Below are 15,000 nucleotides of genomic sequence, written 5' to 3' on the forward strand. Positions count from 1 at the left end.
GGAGAACTCGACTTTACTGAGAGGCGAAGCACAACTCTGGTTTGTTTTGGTTGCGAAATGGTAAGCATTCCTTTGGAGGCCCCACGTGGGTACAACCCTTCGCTACGATCTCGAGGCTAGAGGGACGTTTTTGCTTTATCATTCGGAGGTTCCCGTTGAGATATTTCCTTTTATCGAGATCAGTTCTTACGATCATAAGATTCGGTCATTGAGATTTGTGGACGTATCTCACTGTCTGTCATTGTAAACAAGCCACTTCCTAATGGGTTGTTTGGGCGTGTCATTTAACTGATACCTTAGTTGATGTTGAATTTAGCTATATAAATCTTCACACATAATCTTGAGTATATAAACTCATCCCAATATATCATCTGGGTTACATAGAAATTTGGTGATGAAATGCAAAGTGCAACGAAGTAGACTCAGAAGCAAACACAAGACAGTTATTTTAATTGGTGTAATACAATTTTGCTTTCATATTTATTGTCGTAATTAATACTTACGTAAATCGACAACTCATTGATTTAGTTTGCAAGAGTTCTATTAGCACATAGCTGCTATGTACAATACATCTGTGAAAACAAAGAATCACTTTGGTTGTTCAGAACGTTCTTCAAAATCTGAGAATAGTCTGGTAAATAATAAAAACAATGAACACATAGAAATCGAAGTGCTGTGCTGTTTAACAAGCTGGTGTGGCACTTCGTGTGTTCCGACAGATAGAAAGTGAGAAAGGGGGATGGGAGATGTGTATATTCTGTATACAGCAAGATTTAACGGAAGTGAAACAAGATTTTTTTTGAAATATTAAGAAATTGTATGATCAGAAATATAAAAGTTAATCAGTGGTAATAGTTATAAGGCTAAGTGGTTATTGATCACTGTTAGTGCTATTAGAATTCATGCTTTCATGTCCTCGTAGTCATCATCACTACCATCATCATTACCACCATACCATCACCACTACCACTAACATCACCATCACTATCATCATCTCCATTGCCATCACCATCACACTACCACCATAGACACCACCATCATTCTTCACTATCCTCATAGATAGAGAACAACACAATCGCAATTTTACATGCACTGGTCTTTTGAGCTTATTAAATTATTGTAATTTATCAGAAACGCCTTATTAAACATGGTGAAAATGATTGGATATCCGTGATGCTGATATTATTAATAATTGCAAATATCATTATCATGGTGATTCTTGTCCTTGTTATGCTTATCTCTCACTATTACCATTGTTGGTATGTTATTGATTCATTGTGATAATGAAGAGAATAAGATTAAAAATACTAAATTGTTGATTATGATTGTCCTGACAATGGTAATAGCAACGGCAATAATGATGATGATGATAATAAGTAATGGTGATAAGGTAACAATAATGATGATAATGATTGTGTGATCATAGTATGATAATGATAATATTAACAATATTGGCAATAATAATTATAATAGTTATAATCATAGTTAGTTATGTATTAATTATAATGATAATTATAATTAGTTATATATAAATTGTAATAGTTATAATCATAGTTATACCAATGATGCTAATGATAATAGTAATAATAATGATTTAAGATATAATGATATAGTCATGATGGTGGTGGTGTTTATTATTATGACATTATTATGATGATTTATATTATGATTATGATTGTTATGATTACTGTTACCATTATTATTGTTTTTGTTATTTTTGCTTATAATATTGTTATTATTATTGTTATTATTATTATTATTATTATTATTATTATTATTATTATTATTATTATTATTATTATTATTATTATTATTATTGTCATCATTATTATTATTAGTAGTATTGTTATTATTATTATTGCTATTTTTAGTGTTTTTAGTAATTTTGTTATAATTTGTATTAATATTGTTAGTATTATTGTTTTTGTTATCATTAATATCATCATTATTTAATTATCATCATTATTATTATTATGATTATTATTGTTGTTATTATTAATAGTAACGTTGTTATTATTACCATTGCCATTAGTATCGTTATTAGTATTATCATTATTATTATAATGATTATTATTTTAACGATTATCATTTTCAATATTTTAATCATCATCATTAGCAAGATTATTATGATAATGATAATGATTGTCATTATTGTCGTTGATTTGATTATTATAATAGTAATAATGATATATTCATTATCACTGTTACTGTTAAGATAGTTATTTTTCTTATCTTGATATTTGCAATTGTTATAATGATTATCATGATGATTATCCTAATTTTGTATTTATTTGTTATTATTATTTTGTGTGATTACTATAATTTTATCATTATTGTTATTATTATTTATTATTATTATTATTGATACTATTATCATTATTATTATTGTTATTATTATTATTATTATTATTATTATTATTATTATTATTATTATTATTATTATTATTGCTATAATTGTCATTTATTTATTGCTATTATTATAATAAAAATAATAATAATTATTATTATTACTATTACCATTATTATTATTCTAGTTGTTGGGATGATTATCATCATTATTATATTATCAATATCATTTTATTGTTGCCATTGTTATTTTTCTTATTGCTTTTGGGACGTTTATAATCATTATTATCCTAGGCCTGTTACTATTATCAATATCATTGTATTGATGATGATATTATGGTCTATTCTATTTTACTAATATTATCATGTATATTATTATTTATTATATTAGTGCTATTATTATTAATTTGGTTATTATAAGCTTTATCATTTTTATTTGCATTGTCATTATCATTATCCTCTATCATTTTTTATCATCATTATTATCAAGCTTAGAATCACAATCAACTTCATTGAAACCCATCATAACTCTTGTAAAAATTTCCCTTCCAACAAGAATAACAAAAAAAAAAGTACAACCGTTATCTAAGATCAACAAACAAACAAACAAAAAAAATACCGGATAGCGACAATGACAAACAAACAAGTGACAAAACATCTCGTGCACTAAACTGTGTTACGCGTTTTGGCGTCACATTCTCAGTCTTTCGCTATGGCAGGGTATGGTGGTGGGAGGGGGGAGAAAAGGGGGCTGTAGACTACCATCTGCGCCGGAGGGGATTCTATAGTTGTTGCCGTTGTTGTTGTTATTAGTGTTGTTTTTGTTGATGTTATTATAATTGTTATTTTTTAGTGTTATTATTATTATTATTATTATTATTATTATTATTATTATTATTATTATTATTATTATTATTATTATTATTATTATTATTATTATTATCATTATCATCATCATCATTATTATTATTGATGCTATAAGTAATATTACTATTGTTATTATTATCATTATCATTATTATCATTGCTATTATTATTATTGTTATTATTATTATTATTATTATTATGATTGTTATTATTATTATTATTATTATTATTATTATTATTATTATTATTATAATTATTATTATTATTATTATTGTTATTGTTATTGTTATTGTTGTTGTTGTTGTTGTTGTTGTTGTTGTTATTGTTATTATTATTGTTATTATTATTATTGATATTATTATTGTTATTATTATTATTATTATTGTTATTATTGTAATTATTAATATTATTGTTATTGTTATTGTTATTGTTATTATTATTATTATTATTATTACTATTATTATCATAATATATATTACTCTTACTTTATTGATATTATTTTATCAATAAGATAAGAGTGATGAAAATTTATTCGCTGTCGTTGTTGTTGTTGTTATTATTATTATTATTATTATTATTATTATTATTATTATTATTATTATTATTATTATTATTATTATTATTATTATTATTATTAGCGTTGTTGTTATCGCTGTTCTTATTGCTGCTGCTTTGAACTTGACTATCATAACTATTTTTACGATCACTATTATTCGTAGTACAACCAAATTTGCCAAATCCAAAATATGCAATAATTGATAATCATGTGGTAATAGTTATTTTTAGATGCTAGATTTACCAGTCCTGCATCTTATTGCCATTATAGATATCGTTATTAATATTATCTTCACAGTTGACTTTCTATCCTCTACCTCTCCCTATCCTCCCCTTCCCTTCCTGTCCTTTCGCTTGCCCTTCTTTACTTTAACCAACATTTCCTTATGTTCGCTCCCTCCTCTTCCTCCTCCTTGGGATCCTCCCCTTCCTGCTCCTCCTTTTCTTCCTTCTCCATGTCCTCTTCCGCCTCCCTTTACCCCCTCTCCTTCCTCTTCATCTTCCTCTCCTCTCTCTTCTTCCTCTTCCACTACCCTCTCTTCTTTCTCTTCCTCATCGCCCCATCCCCCTCCTCCTTCTCTTTTTCCTTCCCCTCTTCCTCCTCCTCTTCTTTATTCCCCTCCCCATCCTCCTCCCTCTCTTCTTCCTCCTCCCCTTCCTCCTCCTCCTCTTCCTCTTCCTCTTCCTCCTCCTCCTCTCCTCCTCCTCCTCCTCCTCCTCCTCCTCCTCCTCTCCCCGTCCCCCACCTCTACCCTCCCCCCCCTCCCCCAGGTGGGTGGTAGGGGCGCCGACGGGACTCGTAAATCCTCACTGCTCAGAGTGGCGATTAATTGCGAGTTGTTGGTTGTGTGTGACTCCCTTTACTCGCCTTCTCTCTCTCTCATTGTCATTATGTCTCTTGTTTGTATCTCATTCTCTCTCTCTCTCTCTCTCTCTCTCTCTCTCTCTCTCTCTCTCTCTCTCTCTCTCTCTCTCTCTCTCTCTCTCTCTCTCTCTCTCTCTCCCCTCTCTCTGTCTCTTAATCTATCTATCTTTGTCTCTGTCCCTATCTATCGCTATCTCTACTTTTACCCCCCCCCCTCTTTCTCTTTCTCTTTCTCTTTCTCTTTCTCTCTCTCTCTCTCTCTCCTCTCCTCTCTCTCTCTCTCTCTCTCTCTCTCTCTCTCTCTCTCTCTCTCTCTCTCTCCCCCCTCTCTCAATCTATCTTTCTATCTCTGTCTCTATCCATCGCTATCTCTATCTCTACCTTTACCCCCCCCCCCTCTCTCTCTCTCTCTCTCTCTCTCTCTCTCTCTCTCTCTCTCTCTCTCTCTCTCTCTCTCTCTCTCTCCCTCTCTCCCTCTCTCCCTCTCTCTCTCCCTCTCTCAATCTATCTTTCTATCTCTGTCTCTATCCATCGCTATCTCTATCTCTACCTTTACCCCCCCCCCTCTCTCTCTCTCTCTCTCTCTCTCTCTCTCTCTCTCTCTCTCTCTCTCTCTCTCTCTCTCTCTCTCTCTCTCTCTCTCTCTCTCTCTCTCTCTCTCTCTCTCTCTCTCGAGGTATGGCTTATGGATACTAGAAAAAAGATCTCCATTTTTTGTTGTTGTTTTTTAAAAGTCATCTTACGTAGCATTGCAAGGCTAAGAGTTGTACGTATGGATCTCTCAATAAAAGCTCCCGCTCGTCGTTTGTTTTAGAGCTGGTGAGTTCTGGTCTGTGTGGTCATTCGAGATGCCTTTGAGCGGAGGAGGAGAGCTGTCAGCTGTCACGGTAACAGAGTGACATATAAGAGTGACGTAACTCGACGCGGATCTCTCTCTAATAGCGTGCTGATGTTTTGAATTCAGATGTTTTGCTGGTGATGAATGTCGGGGTCATGCATTTTATTCCACGTTGATATTCTACGTGGAAGTGGAGATTTCTGTTGATATTCTACGTGGAAATGGAGATTTCTGTAGATATTCTACGTGGAAGTGGAGATTTCTGTTGATATTCTACGTGGGTGGAGATTTTTTTTAGCGTAACTGGTTCTTAGCTGAGAAGAACCGAATCATTTCCGGAACTAGTAATGGCGCTGGAGATTCCAATTTGTGTTTAAAAAATAGTTTGAGAAAAATCCGTCGCTGTTTAGACTTCATAAAAGTGAAAATATGGTGACAGCCCGAGAGGAGATGGTAACGAGAGAACGATCAGTTCCTGTCAGTCAAGGAGGAGTCTTTGCTACGTCGATGGGGTTGATCAATGCGAATATTTATGAGGATATAATTGGTTTTCATTAATGAGGAGAAGGTCCACAGGTGGTGGGGGTCGATAAGGTGATTCTAGAGACGTGGCAAATGTGCTGAAAAGGAGGAGGAGGAGGAGGAAGTGAAGGAGGAGGAGGAAAAGGGGAAGGAGGAGGAGGGAGTGAAGGAGGAGGGGGAGGAGAAGGAGAAGGAGAAAAAAGGAAGAGGAAGGAGGAGAAGGAGGAGGAGGAGAAGGAGAAGGAGAAGGAGAGGAAGGAGTAGAAGAGGTAATTAAATATTGAAATTTTATCGACTATATTTCTCTCTCTCTCTGAAGGCGTACCCGTGGAGACGTGTTCACCCCGCCATGAATGTTGCAGAAACACGCCCCGTCTCTTTTCCTCAGCCAGTGCCTTCTCATTTACCGCCTAATTAATACCTATGTAATCCGCTGTACGTACAATATTTGAACTCGTGCTTCGCCAGCAGTTAATTAAGTCAGCAACAACTAATGAGCTCCATTGGCAAGCGGTAATTAGCGGAGCCCGATGCCTTCGCAGCCCTGTCGACGTCGGCCGATTGACGGTGCCAGCGGACGCAGCGTTTGGCATTATGCAGATTTTGGCTCCGAAATTGGCGGAACTAATGCTTGGGATTCAGCTTAATGTATCGGGCACCTGGGGCTAATTAACCGGCGGAGGGACGACGCCCCCAAGGCACGACCCCGCAAGGACGAGCCCGGGGGGACGCGACCCCCTTCTGGGTGGAAGGAAAGGAGGCGTCTGGGATTCCAACTTTGGACTGGTGTATTGATTGTTATTAGTGTATTTGATATATTTTATGAAAATTACTATATTTGATATCATTGTTATTATATTTGATATCATTGTTATTATATTTGATATCATTGTTATTATATTTGATATCATTGTTATTATATTTGATATTATTATTATTATGATTTTAATAATAATAATAATTATTATAATCATTACTATGATTAAGATAATAATAATTATCATTATTGTTATTATTTACTATTAACATTATATTTATTAATATTATATTTATTAATATTATATTTATTAATATTATATTTATTAATATTATATTTATTAATATTATATTTATTATTATTATATTTATTATTATTATATTTATTATTATTATATTTATTATTATTATATTTATTATTATTATATTTATTATTATTATATTTATTATTATTATTGCTATTATTATTATTGCTATTATTACTATTATTATTATTATCACTATATATCATATACTATATGTTATTACTGTTACAATTACTATTATGATAATAGTCAATGACACTGGCAATAAGATAATAATTATTATTGTGTTACCATTATTATTATTATTCAATAATGTTGATAATAGTAATGATGATAATAGTAATGATATTGAATGTTTTTTACTGTTATTATCCTTGTAATTTTTTCTATTTAGTAATAATAATAATATTATTAATAATGATAATAATGATGATAATGATAATGCTGTCATAAGTATCATTATTATTACTGTTACTATTATCATCGTTTACTGATATGGAGATATTTCTTTTCCTCTCGCATTAAGGAAGGAATCATAATAGAGAAATCCTTTATATATATATATTTTTTCCAAGGGCGACAGAGTAAAATGGGCGAAAACTACCATTGATTTTGTTCCCCTGTGTTAGTACGGACTCCTTAAAGACGCTCGAGCGAGTCCAGCCGAAACGGGGAGGAAATGTGTTTATATTTCTGGTATCTGACATTTTCCCGTGGATTTTGGGTCCATGTTGGTCGCTGTCAAGGCTCTCTATCTGTCATAGGATTCTTCGAGACTTTTGGATTTTTTTTTAAAATTTTTATTTGGCAGCAAAGGACCTGGTCTCGTTTCTGAATGAATTGTGATTTTTTTGTGAAATGGAGATCCTACCGAGTTGTCCAATGCATATTTTGTCGAACTCTTTTCTTGTATATCATTCGCTTCCTGTAATTTAGCTTTTCCCAGTCTTCGTTGAAGGGCTGTGCCAAAGCAAATTTATTATAATCTTGATATCTACATCTGCATTTTTTAAAATCGTGTTTTGAAATATCCTTCTTTCTCTATCTTATCTTCAATTGTATATAAGTATATATTATTGGGGAAAAAAACATCGACGTCATTCGCAGTTAGATATATAGATTTCTATTGTATAGATTTTTTCTCCCGTCTTCGTCATCAATTTTATGGGTTTTATAGTCAATTTTCTTGATTATTCCACGTCCCTGCCTGAGCGGCGGACTTTACGCTCCCGTGACGCGCCTTCTCACGGCCGACCGCGTGCCGCCCGCGTCCGCCGCCGGGTCGCGCCGCCCCGCCCGCAGGCTTTGATCTACGGCGCCGCAGAACAACGACGCCGCGATTTATCCAAGTGTCGCGGGGTGGCCACACTGCGGCCGCTGCGCCTGCGCTGTGTAATGGGCGTGGGCTGAGGAGATGAAATATGGGGGGTTTGAGGGCCATTTTGCATGCTGAAGGGTGTTTCTGTGATGGATCCGTGCTAAAGATTTTTGTTTCTGAGTTCGTGGTTTGCGTAAAATATATCTGAAAAAGGGAGAATAGATGTAATCGATGAATTATCGATTCGTCTTATTCCCTTTGATTTATATTTAACGTTGCTATTGCGTGCGCTAACGTAACAATATACTCTTCCACGATCAGACTAATAATAATATATCAATTGCCTTTGATCATCAATTACGTCTTTTTAATCGCAACTTTTCCTTGGGCTCGTATCCCACGGAAACATCAAAGGCGGCGAAATGTGGTGCGATTGGCGGGAACGACAAACACGCTGCGCTTTTTCTGGTAAAATGGATGTTTTTCTTAATTTTTGTTGGTTGGTTTCGTGGATTTGTGTATTTTGTTTGATTTTGTGATTTCTGTAATTATCATTCTTAGCATTATTACCAACATTATTTTATTGTTCATCGATTTTATTATTATTATTATTATTATTATTATTGTTATTATTACTATTACTATTATTAATTTGTTATAATTATATCAGTCAGTTTTGTTTGTTTTTGCAAGAGTAAAATAATCATTATCATTAGTTTTTTATTTTGATATTGCCATTAACACAGTATATCGCTAAGAACAAAACTAATGAAATGCTAAAACAATTATTTATATCATCTTATGTATGCTTATGATTGATTTTGCATGACCGTGTGATAATAGTTTATCGTCCTATGTTTGCCGTAGTTATTAATGCTTCCAGTGACCAAAAATCTAAACATTTACTCATGGATAAATATGGTTATTGTTGATTTATTTAATTTTGCATATAGGTCTACGTATACTCAGAGGCCTTATAATGATTTTTATTTAATATGATAGACAATATATTTATAGTTAGTTACAATATCATAAGCGATTCGAGTGCATTTGTGTGGGTTTATCAGTCATTTGTTTTTTTTTTGTTTTTTTTCGTCGTCCCGTGCAGCGTTGCCAGGGCAGAGAGGGACCCCGTCGCGCTGTCTTTTGGCCTCACTTGTCGCCGAGCTCCTGACAAAGGCAATCGCTTGATGATCACTTTGATATTTTCTCAAACCGCCGACCATATTTTCCCACGCGGCAAAAATCCCGAGTTGATATACGAGCGTGTTTAGAATGAAAATATTGGCTTGTTTGTGAGGTGGCTTTTAATGCCAAGATGGGTTGGGAAAGGGGGGGGGGGGAGAGAGAGAGAGAGAGAGAGAGAGAGAGAGAGAGAGAGAGAGAGAGAGAGAGAGAGAGAGAGAGAGAGAGAGAGAGAGAGAGAGAGAGAGAGAGAGAGAGAGAATGATTAGTCACATCCCGAAATGTACTTGACTGTATAAGCATCAGAGCGGAAAACTCGAGGATCATTACTGTTTACGGATCTCGACTCCCGCGCTTGGGTTCGTCCGCGCCGAGGGCAGGCCTAAGCCGCTGCCAACGTCAACAAACAACAAAGATGGCGCGATTTGCGTCACAAAAAGGCGAGACACGAAGAAAGCCGAACGCCGATGTGTCACGGACGGCGAGATGCGGTCCGTGATTGGCGTGGTTGCCGCTGTTTTAAGGGTGACGGCCGCGGTTTCAAGGGGATTTGCGGGGTTTAAAACAAGGGTGTTGCGGAGGTGGGAGTTGGTTGTACATAGACCTTGTTCGGGGTTTCCTTTTCGGGGTTTCTCGCTCCGAATCGGCAGGGACGAGTACCGCGATGGATGGATTTCCTCGGGACGGGAAGCGAACTGAGGTTAGGAGCAACGAGGCGACACGGCGGGAGCGCGGCGCCGGCTGCAGCGTGTCTTGTCTTCCGAAGTAAAAATTGCATTGTTTTTACTTTGAAATATTTGTTTCTTCTTTTCGGCGGATGGGAACTTCATTACATGTGTGTGGTATTTTATATTTCTTTTATACTCCATGTCGATTTTCTTCTGAAATTTCTGATTGGCAAAGCAGTATTTTGATACCGCGGTCCGATTGTCTCCCAAGATCTATGAGATAAAGGACCGCAGTGTTTTGAAATATATAATTTTTTTTCGAAATATTTGTTAATATTTTTTTCGGCGAATACGAACGTCATTGCAGATATGGGTAGTTGTTAGTTTTTTTCAGCGATTTTTTTCTCTTAAAATTCTGACGATCTCTCCAGTAGTTCGATATCGCGGTCTGATCATACCCCCGATCGAGCAAGTGTGGGTGCAGGTGTGGTCTCGGGAGAGGACAGGAGGTCAGTAGCGGGGTTATCTGGCCCAGTATCAGGTCATGCCCCGGGGCCATTGCCTCGTCCATCGTCGCGACATTATCTAGCGACTTTGGCCTCCGCTACTTGTTTAACTTATCCTCCCTTTTTTCAATTATTGATTAGCGCAATAACAGAATTTGAGGTTTGGTGTAAGACTTCAACCGGTGTTCGTATTGCTAGAGACGCTGCAACCGTCGGAAAAAGGGTTATAGAAACCTCACGCGCGCATTCGAACGCGGGGCGGGGAACGGCGGGGGGCGGGGCGATCAAGCCTTGCCTATTGTGGGAAATTTAAATTAGATTTCCCTGGGCCCAAGCGCTGTTTATTCTGGCAGATATACGACTCGCGGGCGCGCACTGATGCTATAGCCGCGACACCCACGCTACACCTGGTCGTGTTTGTTTTGGAGTGTGTACTCAGATTTGAATACACCAGCGGAAGATAAATTGATTTGTCGCGAATGGAAAAAAGTTTGTGGAAACACGAACGCTGCTAATAAGACGCGGGCGAAATGTTAGTCTGATTGGCTACACTGAACTTTCGGTGTTAGAAGCTGATGGTCTCATTTTGACATGATTTTCCCCCCATCGCGAATACAAGTCTGTTAAAATGCAATAGGAACTCAATAGACTGCTCAAAATTAACTAAACTGTGATTCATAAATTGTTACTCTTCCACAGGCTAATCCCAACAGACAAACACCAAGATCGAGATAGATTGATTTATAGCACAAAGACAGGCAGGTAAACACAAAGACGCACACGTACACACACGCACGAGGTAAATGTACAGGTTTACAAAGAAACAAAAGAATACAAAGAAACCTGCGGACAGTAGAGAAAAGAAGGAAGAAAAAATAGAAGAAAATATTGAGATAGTCCAGAACACTGCTAGCCATGCAGGCGCCGCCACAGGAGAGAAGGAGTGACCGAGAGAGGCGGGAAAAAATACGCGATTTTGAATAAAAAGAAGTTGGGTTTCGGTAGCGACGGCAGTCCCGCCCGGCAGATTAAATCCTTCCGTTCGTGACACTGGATTTGCCTTCGGAATCTGGCCGCCGGAGCAGACGCCAAACTCCCAGGGCGTGTTACAAAAGCAAGGAAATCGTAAAGGTCTCTGGAAGCCCTAGAAGACGGCAGAGGTTTGTACCCTGCATCCCGATTTCGCTGGTTCTGCGGACTTGGGGGGAGGTTGAATCATTCTTTTTAAAGAAATGAACTGCGCTGGTTATCCTCTGACTTTATTTTTGATTCGTTAAATACGGTTATTTTAAGATTGTTTTTCATGATGGTTGTGGATTTTTTTGAAGTTTGAATAATGTGCTTTGGCGGGATCTTTGAGCAGCAAGTTCTAAGGTTTTCAAAAAATGTGGTTATATTGTGAAATGATCATGTATTTGTATAGATGTCGAAATTAAAGTTATATTCATTACACTTAGACGATGGAAAATGATAAATCACATTTACAGAATGCGAAAATCGGCGAAAACGTTAGAAAAGATGTTTGCGGCGAAGTGCAGTGTGGGTGAGGGTGTGGTTGTGTGGCGGTGTGGGTGTAGATATCGCCGAATATCAGGCCAGCCAGGGTCACCCTTGTTTACCTGATCTTTTTGATAACATGCCACCCCCCTCCCTCTCTCGTTCCTCATTCCCCCCTCCCCAGAACCCTCTCCCCCTTATGATCCTACCCATCCTCCCTCTCCCCCTCCTCTCCCCCTCCCCCTAGCCATCCTTCCAATCCCCCCTTCCCCCCTCTCCTTGTCCCTCCCCCTCCCCTCCCTCCCCCTTGTCCGGGATACCTCACACAGCGATCGCTTTGTAGGTTTCCATTTACTTTTTTTATTTTAAACTTGTTTATTTTTTTCAAACGAAAAAAATAACACACTGCTTGCGTTTCTATTTTGATTAATTAAATGGGAGACAATTTTTTTCCTGGCTTGAAACTCCTAAGAAATTATTTTGCGTTGAAAGTGATGTTTATTTTTCTTGGAAATATAACACATGTATCTTTCATTTTCTAGTGATATATGAATATAACGGATGAACAATAAATCAAACTGGTGGTTGTCATTAACGGCAATAAATCATTCAGTTTTTTGGAAAAGCAACATGAATGAATTTCACTTCTTTAACAACCAATGTTTATTTCTTTATTTACCCATTTATTCACTGCATCGCGAATCGTAGCTTAGAAAAACATTAGGCCTATAATCCAGCGGCAGTTAACCGGTTCAGTAAACCTTTAAACCCCGTGTGACTGAAACGATTGTGTCTTTCATAAAACCTTTGATATTAGACATATTTTGTGATATTTCAGTGATATTAAGTTTTTCAGTAGCAATAATTGTGATATTGACAATAGAAATGATGATGATATTGAAATGATAGCATGCAATACTGATGAATAGGAAGATAGTAATAGTAATAATGATTTCAGTAATCCTGTGTGTAATATGATATTGATTATGATAACAATAACAATGATGGTGGTATTGTTAATGATAGCAATAATTCCTATAGTAATTTCAATACTGATTTTAGTAAGGCATCAATATAAGGACATCAAATAGCCCTCTCTGCCACCGAGTCACTTTTGCCCGAGGGAGAAACCGCAAGGTTGGGCAGCGGACGAGGGTCGAGGTCGCGAAATTGTCTTTTGAATTTGATATCCAGACGTTTTTTGACTTTGATATCGAGACCTTTCGACTTTGATATCTAGACGTTTTTTGACTTTGATATCTAGACGTTTTTTGACTTTGATATCTAGACGTTTTTTGACTTTGATATCGAGACCTTTCGACTTTGATATCTAGACGTTTTTTGACTTTGATATCTAGACGTTTTTTGACTTTGATATCTAGACGTTTTTTGACTTTGATATCTAGACGTTTTTTGACTTTGATATCTAGACGTTTTTTGACTTTGATATCTAGACGTTTTTTGACTTTGATATCGAGACTTCTTTTGAATTTTATATCAAGACGGGCGGAGATCAGCGCCGCCCACGCCCGGCCGAGCCACAATGAAAGGCCGTTCCAATCCCCGCCAATAATTGATAAAGATCAAGCCTCCTGCCGATGGCTCTGTAGGGTCGCGGGAGGCCGTCCTCGACCCAATGGCAAGGCGTCGCAAGGCTCACTTTCGGGTGCCCGGGCGACCTCATAACCCATCGGGGCCGAAGGAGGGAGCTCGGGGGGTCGTGCGCTGGGATTTTGGGCCTTGGTGTCAGGGGTGATAAGGGACGATTTCGCATCACCGCCCTACGGGTCTTTGCGATAACGTTTTGAGGTTTGATTAATTAGCGAAGAAAGAGTTGGTTTTCTGCCCCGGGCTGTTTGACCAGATATCGGGGGTCTATTACCTGTGCGCCCGATAGACAAGGTGAAGGTAAAGGGTTGCGGGACGAAAGGTGAACTAAGATAGTATGTCTTTTTAAATGCAGAAGCCAGAAAAAAATGTAAGCTAAAAAAGTATGTTTATCATTGGAGTGTCGAGGGGGTATAGAGACAGACAGAAAGAAGACAGACAGACAGACAGGCAGCCAGACAGACACTAACAGGTCAGAAAAAGGAACTGGAATTTGTATATTCAGTAACAAAGGAAATTGAACTTAGATTTTGATTATTTGAATGTGTGGCACCTCGATTAAGTTGACGCGAACGTGTGTTGTCGAACTACACTCTTGATCTCGTTCTTATGGGGCTTCGTGTTCCCCTCTCCTTCTCTTCCCTTTGGTCCCTTCTCCCTCCCACCTCTTCCTCTTCCCTCCCTCTCCTTGTCTCCTTTTTTCGCCCTTTCGTTCGCCTTTATTCCTAGTCTCTTTCCACCCTTCACCCCCTTCAAACTTTCCCTCACCTCCTCCCGTCTTTCCTTCCTTCCCCTCTTTTTCTCAGTCCTTTCCTCCTCCTTACCTCCCCTCTCTTCTCCTCGTTCCTCTCAGCTCCTCCCTTTTCCTCCCTCCTCCTTCCAACCCCTTCCTTCTCTATTTCCCTATCCCTCCCCTCCCCTTCCCTCCCCTCCCTTCCCATCCCCTTCCCTCCCCTCCCTCCCCTCCCCTCTCCTCCCATCCCCTTCCCTCCCCTCCCTTCCCCCCCCCTCCCCTCCCTTCCCCTCCCCTCCTCCCCCAGCTCCACCTCGACACGCTGAGATCCGTCTTCAATAATCAATATTCACTTCTTTAAGATGATTTCCTGCTTGCAACGCGGACGAAGAGGAATTTCTATACACATGTATATATGTATATATATATATA

The 15,000-nt window shown here is 37.6% G+C and overlaps 1 protein-coding gene across 1 annotated transcript in view; it reads left to right on the forward strand.

Moving 5' to 3' along the window:
* LOC113812850 (AT-rich interactive domain-containing protein 3C) overlaps window positions 1-15,000 on the forward strand; it is a 210,754-nt gene that overhangs the window by 222 nt on the left and 195,532 nt on the right. The window lies entirely within an intron of this gene.

This window comes from Penaeus vannamei, chromosome 43 (assembly GCF_042767895.1).
Source record: "Penaeus vannamei isolate JL-2024 chromosome 43, ASM4276789v1, whole genome shotgun sequence".
Classification (NCBI taxonomy): Eukaryota; Metazoa; Arthropoda; class Malacostraca; order Decapoda; family Penaeidae; genus Penaeus; species Penaeus vannamei.